Consider the following 10124-nt stretch of genomic DNA (forward strand, 5'->3'; position numbering starts at 1 on the left):
GTCATTTTCCATTATACCCTCAAGCACTTGAAGTAGACACTGCAATAACCCCAAGGGAGGGGGGACAGTAACGCAAAAACCTTACTGGGCTTGTGGTGCTGCTGAAGGATGCACACATACCATTTATGCTAAAATTCCCAGCAGACATTCCAAAGTTTGTACGAGTTCGACTTTAGCTGGCTAAACTGAATGATTCATATTGAAGGCAATTCTTGCAACATTTGGTCAAACTGAATGAAACTGGACAGCACAATTAGCTGTGTTCATCTACCATTTATACGACTGCTGCCCCGAGCATTTTGCCTGCTACTTTGCCTTTCGTTTCTGTACTATCAAGTTCAAGTACACATGTACTTTATCACTGTACAAGTAGAATGGCTTCAAGGCTTTTCCTGGGCATTCAACAGTCACTATTTATTCCTATAAACCTTCCTGCATGTGAAGGCAAAAGAAACTTATTAATTCATGCTGGAAGTATAAAAAGACAGGTATTTGCACAGAAAATGTTTATTTTGAGCACCGAGGTTCTTGCTGATGTAGATATGGTGCTGGCTCCCTCCTTGCCCGAAGCATGTGCTTGCTGTACACAGCACCAGATGATGGCTTCCTAGGTCAAAAGCTCAAAGTGAAATAAGAGGCTTTTGTTTTAGCCCCGGAAAGAAAAAGCAGGATTGAGACATTAACATGTATAAAAAATACTTGCCTAAAGAAAAATTAATACACAAGCAAATTCACTAAAGAGGTTCACTTTCAAGAGCGAAAGTATGGTTACGATGAAAATTACAAGGAAGCTTCACTGCTCATTGTGGTTTCGGTTCAGTAGTTGTTGAGCCACGAGGGTTAGCATGCTACATCTTGCATATTATGTTTTGTAGAACAATATTGCACTTTGAACAATGTAGTGCCTATTTAAATGAACTGACAAGGAACGCTGAAACTCCAGGCTAGTTTGGTCTGCACAAGATATGATACAGACACTGTACTGCATTCATTTAGTGTTTTTGTCACTGATCTCGTGCACAAAGGTCATTCACACCTATCCTACATGAAATGCAGTTACTTCTTTGAAGCTTCATCTAGTCCTTGAATTTGCTGCATGCTTATGTCTAAGGGAGTTCGTTTGGTTCCTGTTAATGTAGTACATCTAAGCAACTGTTATCAAATGCCCATAATCTTCCCTTGCATGTACAAAACATTTTTGGCCCTTCCAATGCACAATACTCATTACATTTGACACTTGGGACTCGTGCAAGGCGCCATTTAGTATTATATGCTTGTCCAAATCTGATAATACTTTCATAGCTGGGTCATTCCCATGCCAAATGCCTTCGTTATTACTGTGACCATCTCACACTTTTCCTTTAGAATCTTCTTGTCCACTTTTAAGGAAGCACCCCACGACACAATGTCTCCATCCTAGTGGTGCTATGGAGTTAACTTATGTGCTAGTTGTAGCAGATGACGTCAACTGAAGGCCACTGAAGATAAAACTCTCTGCGACAATTCCTTTTACACAAAACATGCAAACAATACAGAATAGTCAAAATGTAGTTATCTGGCAAGACTGGCTGCATCCATCATCTTTGGCGCAATTCTGAGGTGGCTCCATGTTACAAGACGCTTGGCGATTATTGCCATGTGACTGTTTGGGACTCTATAAAACACAAGAATTGCCTTACTCCGGCCTTTCTCTTTGTGCAGCGGCCAAGGTTATTATTCGTCCAATCGCACCGTGTCCTGTTCGTGTGTCCATAGACTAAATTCTTCACCACATTGTTTTTGCGGTATTTCGTGAGTGACCCATGAACTCATCTTGGGGTGGGACTTCTTATCTTTGGCGTTTGCTTCTATCTCTTGTCGTCAGCGCCTCACACAACTGGATGATGCCACTGGCAATTTTCTTCCTAACCACGAAGAATGCATTCGTCTCGTCACCTCTTCCGATTACGTTCTTTGGCCACCTAGAGAAAAGATTATAGGTGTCAACTCCTGTAACATTGTGGATGGCGGCGTATTCATTCTACCCTATGACCATACCCTATCTCGAGCAATTCTGATTACCACTGGCCTTATTCGCTTCTCTGAGGGGTCTGCATTGCTTACTGCAATAAACCAAATCGAACCCCAACTGTTGCCTCGTGGATCAACTGTCACTTGAGCTGTTGACACTCATGTCATTGCAATTGTCACGAAGACAGCTCAGTGTGTTCTTGCGTCTGTTACCGTGCGCTGAACAAAATCGTGCGCAAAGATGTTCACCCCGTGTAACGGATGGATGATGCACTAGATTCACTCCACGGTGCTGAGTATTTTTCTAGCCTTGACTTTAGACCAGGTTACTGGCAAATACCGATGTCCAAATCCGACAAAGCAACAACGACATTTGCTACCCCTGATGGGCTCTACGACTTCAGTGCGATGCCTTTTGGACTCTGCAATGTGCCTGCCACATTCGAACGCATGATCGATAAGTCTTGTGTGGCTTGAAATGGAAAACCTGTCTGTGCTATCTCGACAACATTGTGTTTTCAACCATGTTCTCACAACATTTGCAACATCTTGATGAAGTCCTTGCCTGTCTTGCAAATGCTGGTTTGCAGCTCAACACACGCACACGCGCGCGCGCAAACACACACACACACACACACACACACACACACACACACACACACACACACACACACACACACACACACACACACACACACATGCAGTTTGGCCAGCAAGGCCATCAAAGTTCTGGGGCACATAGTCTGCAAAGAAGGTATTCGTCCGGACCCCGAGAAGCTTACTGCCATCCTCGAATTTTGTGTCCACTGCGTCAAAAAGACATGCACAGTTTTCTTGGACTTGCTTCTTCCGGCACTTCATATGCAACTTCGCTACACTTACGTCCCCGCTCCATCAACTCCTCCCCAGTAATGCACCCTTTGTTTCGTCCGACGAATGTGAACATGCTTTCCTGCTTTTGCAACATGCCCTGACGTCAGACCCAGTACTGCGCCACTTTGATCCAACCGCGCCCACCATCTTTCACACCGACGCTAGCAGTCAGTCTCGGTGCCATTCTACTACAATGTGACAACACATTCCGCGAACGAGTAATTGCTTAGGCTAGTCGTGCACTAACCAGTGCAGAAAATTACTACACCATAACCAAGCAGGAGTGCTTTGCTGTTGGGTTGTGCAAAAATTTCACCCATGCCTTCATGGCCGCCATTTCACAGTTGTTACCGACCATAACACACTCTGCTGGCTTTCATCGCTAAAGAATTTATCAGGTCACCTGGGTTGCTGTGTGCTTCACCTACAGGAGTACGATTTCAATGTCACCTACAGGGCTGCAAAGAAGCATCAAGACACCAATGCTCTCTCTTGCTACCCTCTGCCGAATCATGACGATTCACCATAACCTCTCCGCGATTGTGTACGTCCTGTGTCCTCTTCATCGGCTTTACCCATTGTAGCCCTCGAATGGCTAAGACACAACAGCCCATCTGTCCTTGTGTCCCACTAACGCATCGACCCATACTGCTGAACTATTCTCCAACGCATGGAAGATTCTTCGTCACCTCCAAACGCCTGACTTCGTCGACAACTTAATCAATTCAAGCTGCACAATGGGGTTTTACATCGCAACATTTATCACATCGATGGCAACAAATGGGTCCCGGTCATACCATGTTCTCTGCAATGTGAGGTGCTTGAAGCCTTTCACGATCATGCGACGACTGGTCCTCTAGGCTACCACAAGACTTACAACAGAATATGAAGTTGGTGCTCCTGGCCTGGCCCATCTTCAGCCGTTGCGCAGTATGTTGCACCCTGCGTTCATTGTCAAAGCAAACCCAACAGCTCCTTCTGGCTCTTTACAACCTCTGCCTTGTCCCGCTTCGCCTTTTGAAGTAGTTGGAATAGACTTGTACGGTCCTCTTCCCATGACCTCACATGGAAATCGTTGGATTGCAACGGCCATAGACCATCCAACACGCTATGCGGAGACAGCATCTCTACCATCCTAGACTGCTGCTGAAGTCGCCGATTTCTTTCTACACAACATTATCTTACACCGCAGCGCTCCGCGCGTTCTCCTCAGTGACCGCAGCAGTCTTCCTCTCTTCTATCCTTACCGAAGTTCTGTGCGCCTCTAACACAATTCGCAAGACGACTTCCAGTTACCATCCGCAGACCAACAGCTTGATGATTGCGATGTACAGTCACGTGCAATATGAATTGCAACACCGGTGCCCGTGGTCGAAGGGGTTCCAAGGCTGTACGGCTGTGCGGACACATGGTAAGTTCCAGACCGAAACACAGCTTCAATTAGTGGTGTCTATTAAACTGCTATTTCAAATGTCAGGGCTGCTGCGCAGCCGTGGAGCCCCTTCAACAACGAACAAGAGTGTTGCAAGTCATATTGCATGCGACTGTACATCTACCCTGGCCACACGAACGGGGATGCAATCCTGTCGTTCATGACATTCGCCTATAACATGGCTACGCAACGTACCACTGGATTTTAACATTTTTTTCTTCATCTATGGCTGTTCACCAAGTTTTATTCTTGATGTATCATTCCTTTCGACTCCTGTACCCCCATCAGTTCCTTTCTTGGAACAGTTTGTGTCTCGCCTCGCAGAGTGCAGACGCCTCGCCCCGCTTAACACCGACGTCTCCCAGGACGCTCGCAAGTTTCGTTACGACTCGACCCACTGTGCTGTAACTTTTTCTCCTGGTGACAAAGTTCTTTGGACTCCTGTGTGCGTTCCTGGCTTATGCAAAAAATTTTGCAACACTTCTTGCTTATGCAACACTTCTTGAATGCCCACACCACCATATCGTCGGGCAGCGAGCACAACCTGCGACACCCATGTGGCCACAGTGACGAGAGGCGGCCTGCGCAGCTGCCCGGTTGGGGTCATCAGGTTGTCGCCGGCCATCCACTGATTATATTGTTCACGGACACGGTCTTTAACAGGCTTGTTGAGCACGACGTCCAGTGGCTGAAGTGTTGACGTCATGCCTCCCGGAGTGACGGCGAGTTCCGTCCTCCCGTTGCGGAGTGCCAGCTTCAATCCTGCGGTCAAGTGCCCGCGAAAGGCATCCAAGACGAGCATGCTCGGACACCGCAAGAGTGCCCCTGGTTGCCGATTCCAGACGGTCTTAATCCAATTGAGCATGAGGGCCTCGTCCATATAGCCCTTTTCATTTACGCGAACGACATCCCGTGGGAAAGCCTCTTTCGGCAGCGTCTTCCTCTTGAATATTATGTATGGGGCAGCTTTCTGCCATCTGCAGTACACGCGAGCATCACCGTGAATGCTCGTTCCCCGTAGAAAGAAGCTCGACTTCTTTTGTGCCGCGTTCGCACACTGTGGTGAGCGACGGCTTGTCGAACCACACCGGCATTTCATCAGCGTTGCCGATCTGTACCAACATGTAGCCATGCTGCTGCCGGAGACGGATAACATAGCGCTGGAATTCGACCAACTTGTCCTCGTATGCCTCTGGCTGCTTCTGCCAGATTGATTTGCGCTGTCGAAGTGCGAATCCCTTGCGTTGCATGAAGCGACAAACCCAATAAATGGAGCCCTTGAATTGTTCCTTGGGCAGTCCGAATTCTCGGGCAATCTCAATAGCTTTGATGCAGATGAGTTCTGCTGTGACTGGCAAAGATCTGGCACGATGCTCGCGGACAAAATCCGCCACCCTGTCTTTGAGCTCCGGGTGCACTGCGCCATAGAATAAAGAACTTCGTCAGAATAAAGAACCCCGCAGCGCTTGCGAGTTGGGCCGCGTCGGTCACCAAGGGGCGATAACAATGTGGACGCCAAAAGGTCTGCGCTCCTACATGCTGCCAGACGACTATTCATGCTGTGCCAAGGGCCGGTATGTAAGTCAAGGGGTGAACTTTTAGTAATATTTTTGGGAAAAAACCTCAACCTATATTCCGCACTATACGGTACTCGCACTGCTGGAGACATATGCCGTGGCCGAGAACCTACGGCTTCCCTACTACTCGGGTGCCACCACCTGTGCCACACGCAGTTGCACTGCGGCACCCTGCCTAGATGGAGTCCATAAGCCAGGAAAGCCACGCACGGCAATCTATGTCCGCAGCACCCTGGCGCGTGCTGTTCTACCTGTTGCTGACATCGCCGGTGGCCCCTTGGAGTCATGCGCCATTGTGGTACGCCTTGGCAGCCAGGACACGGCTGTGGCGAGCATCTGCATCCGTCCAGGAAAGCCGTGGGATCCCTCCAGCCTCATCCAGCTGGCTGTTCGCCTTGGTGGGCATGCAGTCCTGTGCAGTGACTTCAACGCACACCACACGGATTGGGGAAGCCGCAGCTGCACCCGCTGAGGCAAAGGCCTCACAGATGCCATCAGCTGAGCTGGCCTGCTGACCTTGGAACACCAGGGAGCCCACCTACGTCTACTGCAGAGCTCGCACGGCCATTGACCTCTCCCTCAACACTGAGCAGTGCTCCTACTCGTGGGCCACAACTTCGGACAAATGGGGGTCTGACCACTTCCCTATTGTGATCAGCCCCAGGTCTGGGAGAAGGCCTAGGTCAAGAACTTACGTCACAGACTGGTCCCTGTTCCGGAAGCACTGCAGCAAGTTGGACAATGGCCGTGACTTCCTGAGCGCCATCGTGGATTGTGCTCAGGCTGCCACCGTTCAGTGCTCTACCCAACCAGATACCCCCGCTCCGGACCTCCACCTGCTCAACATTCGTGCCTCCAGGCGCCGTATGGAGCGTGGAGCAATCCGGACGGGCAAGGCAGAGCATTGGACCGAGTACAGACGTGCAGATGCCCGCTGCAGACGCCAAGCCCGGCGCAGGAGGAGCCTCTGCTCTGCCATCGAGGGCAGGTCCAGGGGACCCCTGGCTTGGAGACTGCTCAAACCCCTCACCAGCAGGAGAGGAAGCCTACAACCTGTCCTCGCCGTGGCCATCACGCTGAGCATCAGCGAAGAGGCCCTTGCGGAGCTCCTCGCCAACCAGTTTGCGCTGGCTGTACCACGCACTGCAGCCATCCTGAAGGTAGGGCAGCCTTCCGTCAGCCTGCCTAGCTGCCTGCACAACCACCACACAGGGTCTTCGCTTCTGTAAATGGCCTGTCATCCAGTCTTGGGAGCCTGGCCTCACAGTTCATTGGCCCAGAAAGCAGTCCGAGCGCTTTTTCGCTGCCTGAGGGCAACAGACTTGAGTGCCCGACTATAAACATCCTACACTTAAGTTCTCTCTCTTCCTCTTTCACTCCCCATTCCCCTCCCCACGTGTAGGGTAGCAAACTGGACTCAGCTTGGTTAACCTCCCTGCCTTTCCGTCTTCCCTTCTCTCTCACCACCCAGGGTGGCCATCGAGCCAGGTTATGGCTATCTACCAGGACCCGCTGACGCTGCACGAGCTCCAAGCATCGCAGTGCACCAGGAGCTCAGTGCACCAGGAACCCAAATGCTTCGCAACCTGGCCGCCAGCGAGCAGCTGCACCTGCTTGACTGCTTAAACATCTGGCAGTCAGGGCAGGTGCCGGAGTCATGGCGCACAGCCTACGTGGCCCCCATCCTGAAGGCCGGCTGAAAAACGCGAGCTCCTATCGGCCAGTCTCACTCACCTCTGCTGCTTGCAAGCTGATGGAGGCCATTGCTTTCTGGCCGATGAGCAGATAGGCTTCCGGCGGAGCTGATGCAGTGCGGACTCCATCGTGGACGTGGTCTCCACGCTGGAAGAGGCCAAGGCCTGCGGTGACGCCGTGCTCCTGGTGCTTATCGGCATGAAGGGGGCCTTTGACGGCCTGCCCTATCCAGTCGTTCAGCAGGCCCTGGACCTATTTGGTAGAGGGCGTCCCACAAGGATCAGTGGTGAGCTCTTTCCTGTTCAACCTGGCCCGACTGCCTGCTGTCCTGCAGACTGACCCCCACAACCACGTGAATACCTCCATCAACGCGGACCACATCGCCCTATGTGTGCGAAATCCACCACACAGCCACAGCAGTGCGCGCTCTGCTCTGCAAAGAGCCCTCGACACCGCCGCTGCTTACCTGAGCTGCATTGGCCTTGCCATCTCGGCAAGGAAGACGGAGGCCATGCTGCTCCACCCAAGAGCAACCGCCCGCTGCACAGCTGCAACTGGAAGGCGACCTTGAAGCCCGGCAGTGACGTACCCGGGGCTACACGTTCATCACCGGCTGACCTGGCTGCCTGCTGTCAAGACCCTGCATGTCCAGGTCCTCCGGGTCCACAAGGCAGTCTCCCAGCTTGTTGCCCGAGGACAGAGCTGCACCACTAGGTGGGCTCTGCGGCTGTACCATGCAGTAGCCACCTCACGGTACGTCCGCCCACTCGTGGCACTACCACGTGCCCGTCTCAAGAAGCTGGAGCTGCAGCATAGGGCCGAGATTAGGTTCTGCCTGGGCGCTCCCTGCAGCTCTGAAATCGCTGCAACCTTGGCCGAGGCAGGAGCATGGTCCCCATCACTCCTGTCACAGCCCACATTCTACAATCAGCCACAGCTGTGCACATCGCTGAATGACATTGCGTTCAGGAATATCGGTCACATACCGACCGCACACACAACCCCCATCACACCTGCACTGAGCATTACGCTGCGGAGAAAGCTTATCAGTGAATGGCTACTGACAGCGCAGCGAAATTTTGGTTCTAAAGCAATTTTTCCCGACCGTGCAATGAGGCCGCAATGCGAGACCGCAACGAGGCCGCAATTTGGTGACTTTATTCACTACCGCCCTTAGCCGGCAGATCTGAACCATGCATCAGGAATGTGCATTTCCATTGGGGAACAATAGAAACTCTTATTTAGGCTAAACAAGCGCGCGTACGTACGTACTTACATGCCGCACTCGGGACATCTGCCATTCAAATATTCTGCCATGTAGCAGCACCGTAACCAAGTAATGTTACTGTTACGTGCTTCTGACAAAGACTCTAAATAACTCTGAAGGAGCGCAGTTCCGTGTAATATACGTTCTCTGCATTAGGACACTGTAGCACTGGCTGGCCGGTGTGGCGGTCCCTGCAATGCATCACAAAAGCTCGTGAGGAACCTGGCTATAAAGTATCATCACAGAACACCTATATATGGCATCATGCAGTCGAAAGATTAGCTATGCGTAGTAGATGCACATCAAACGCAAAGACGAAGTATACTTACGAGAAGCAAAAGCCCGAAAAATAAGCAATCCACCGCTTCGTGCACTCCGAGCCTGCCATATGCCATATTATGCCGCCAAAAAGGCCAGATGTGACATCACGGACGTGAAAAAACAAAGACCGGATGTGGCGTCCCGGACGTGACGTTTGAGTGAACCTAACGCTTGCGCTGCGTTCACCGGGTGAACGCAGACACTTTCGAAAGTGGCTGCATTCACCCGGTCGACGGAACGTAGGCGTTAGGTTCACTGAAACGTCACGTCCGTGATGTCGCATTCATTCTTTGTTTTTCGCGTGCGTGATGTCACATCCATCTTTGATTTTGGCGGCAGAATGGCATGCTCAAAGAGGAGCTACGCTCAAACAACTGGACAAAGATGTGGGTCGTTTATTTTTTGGGGCTTGTGCTAGCGTAAGCTATCGTAAGTACTTCACTTTTCCATTCGATGTGCCTCTACTATGCAAACTTATGCTTTCGGCTGCCTGATACTTCATTTCCAGGTTCCTTACCAGCTTATTTTCCCGCGGACCGCCGCACCGATCAGCCAGTGCTACAGTGTACTAGCGCCGAGAACGCATATTAGACGACACTGTTTATCTTAGGTTCCTTCAAACTTGTAACAGCCTTTTTCACAACCACTTGAACGTAACGGCCGTGTCTCCTGTGCCCGGGGAACAGCAGACGAATGTGCCCGGAATGTCTACGTTCACCTATGACGTCACGTCCGCTATAACATATGATGTCACATCCGCTTATTTCCTTGGCGTCTGTCTTACGGAGTAGGCTGCGCTGCGAAGCGGTTCGTATTCCGTGCCCACTTAGAGCGTGAGTAATTCATCTTTCCACGCTATATGCGTGTAATAAAGGATTGGGGCTGTGAGCTGTTTGATGCGTTACCATTAGGTACCTTGTGCGCATATTTTGCCTCATAGCCGCGTCAA

The 10124-nt window shown here is 51.0% G+C and overlaps 1 long non-coding RNA gene across 1 annotated transcript; it reads right to left on the bottom strand.

Moving 5' to 3' along the window:
* Window positions 1-497: 497 nt before the first annotated feature.
* On the bottom strand, window positions 498-9278 carry LOC139054909 (uncharacterized). Its single transcript, XR_011511613.1, has 4 exons — window positions 9184-9278; window positions 8054-9045; window positions 7627-7922; window positions 498-607 (listed from the first exon to the last, which is right to left on the bottom strand). It is a non-coding gene; the product is annotated as an uncharacterized lncRNA (long non-coding RNA).
* Between the last annotated feature and the right edge of the window lie 846 nt (window positions 9279-10124).

Source organism: Dermacentor albipictus, chromosome 1, assembly GCF_038994185.2.
Source record: "Dermacentor albipictus isolate Rhodes 1998 colony chromosome 1, USDA_Dalb.pri_finalv2, whole genome shotgun sequence".
NCBI classification, from domain to species: domain Eukaryota; kingdom Metazoa; phylum Arthropoda; class Arachnida; order Ixodida; family Ixodidae; genus Dermacentor; species Dermacentor albipictus.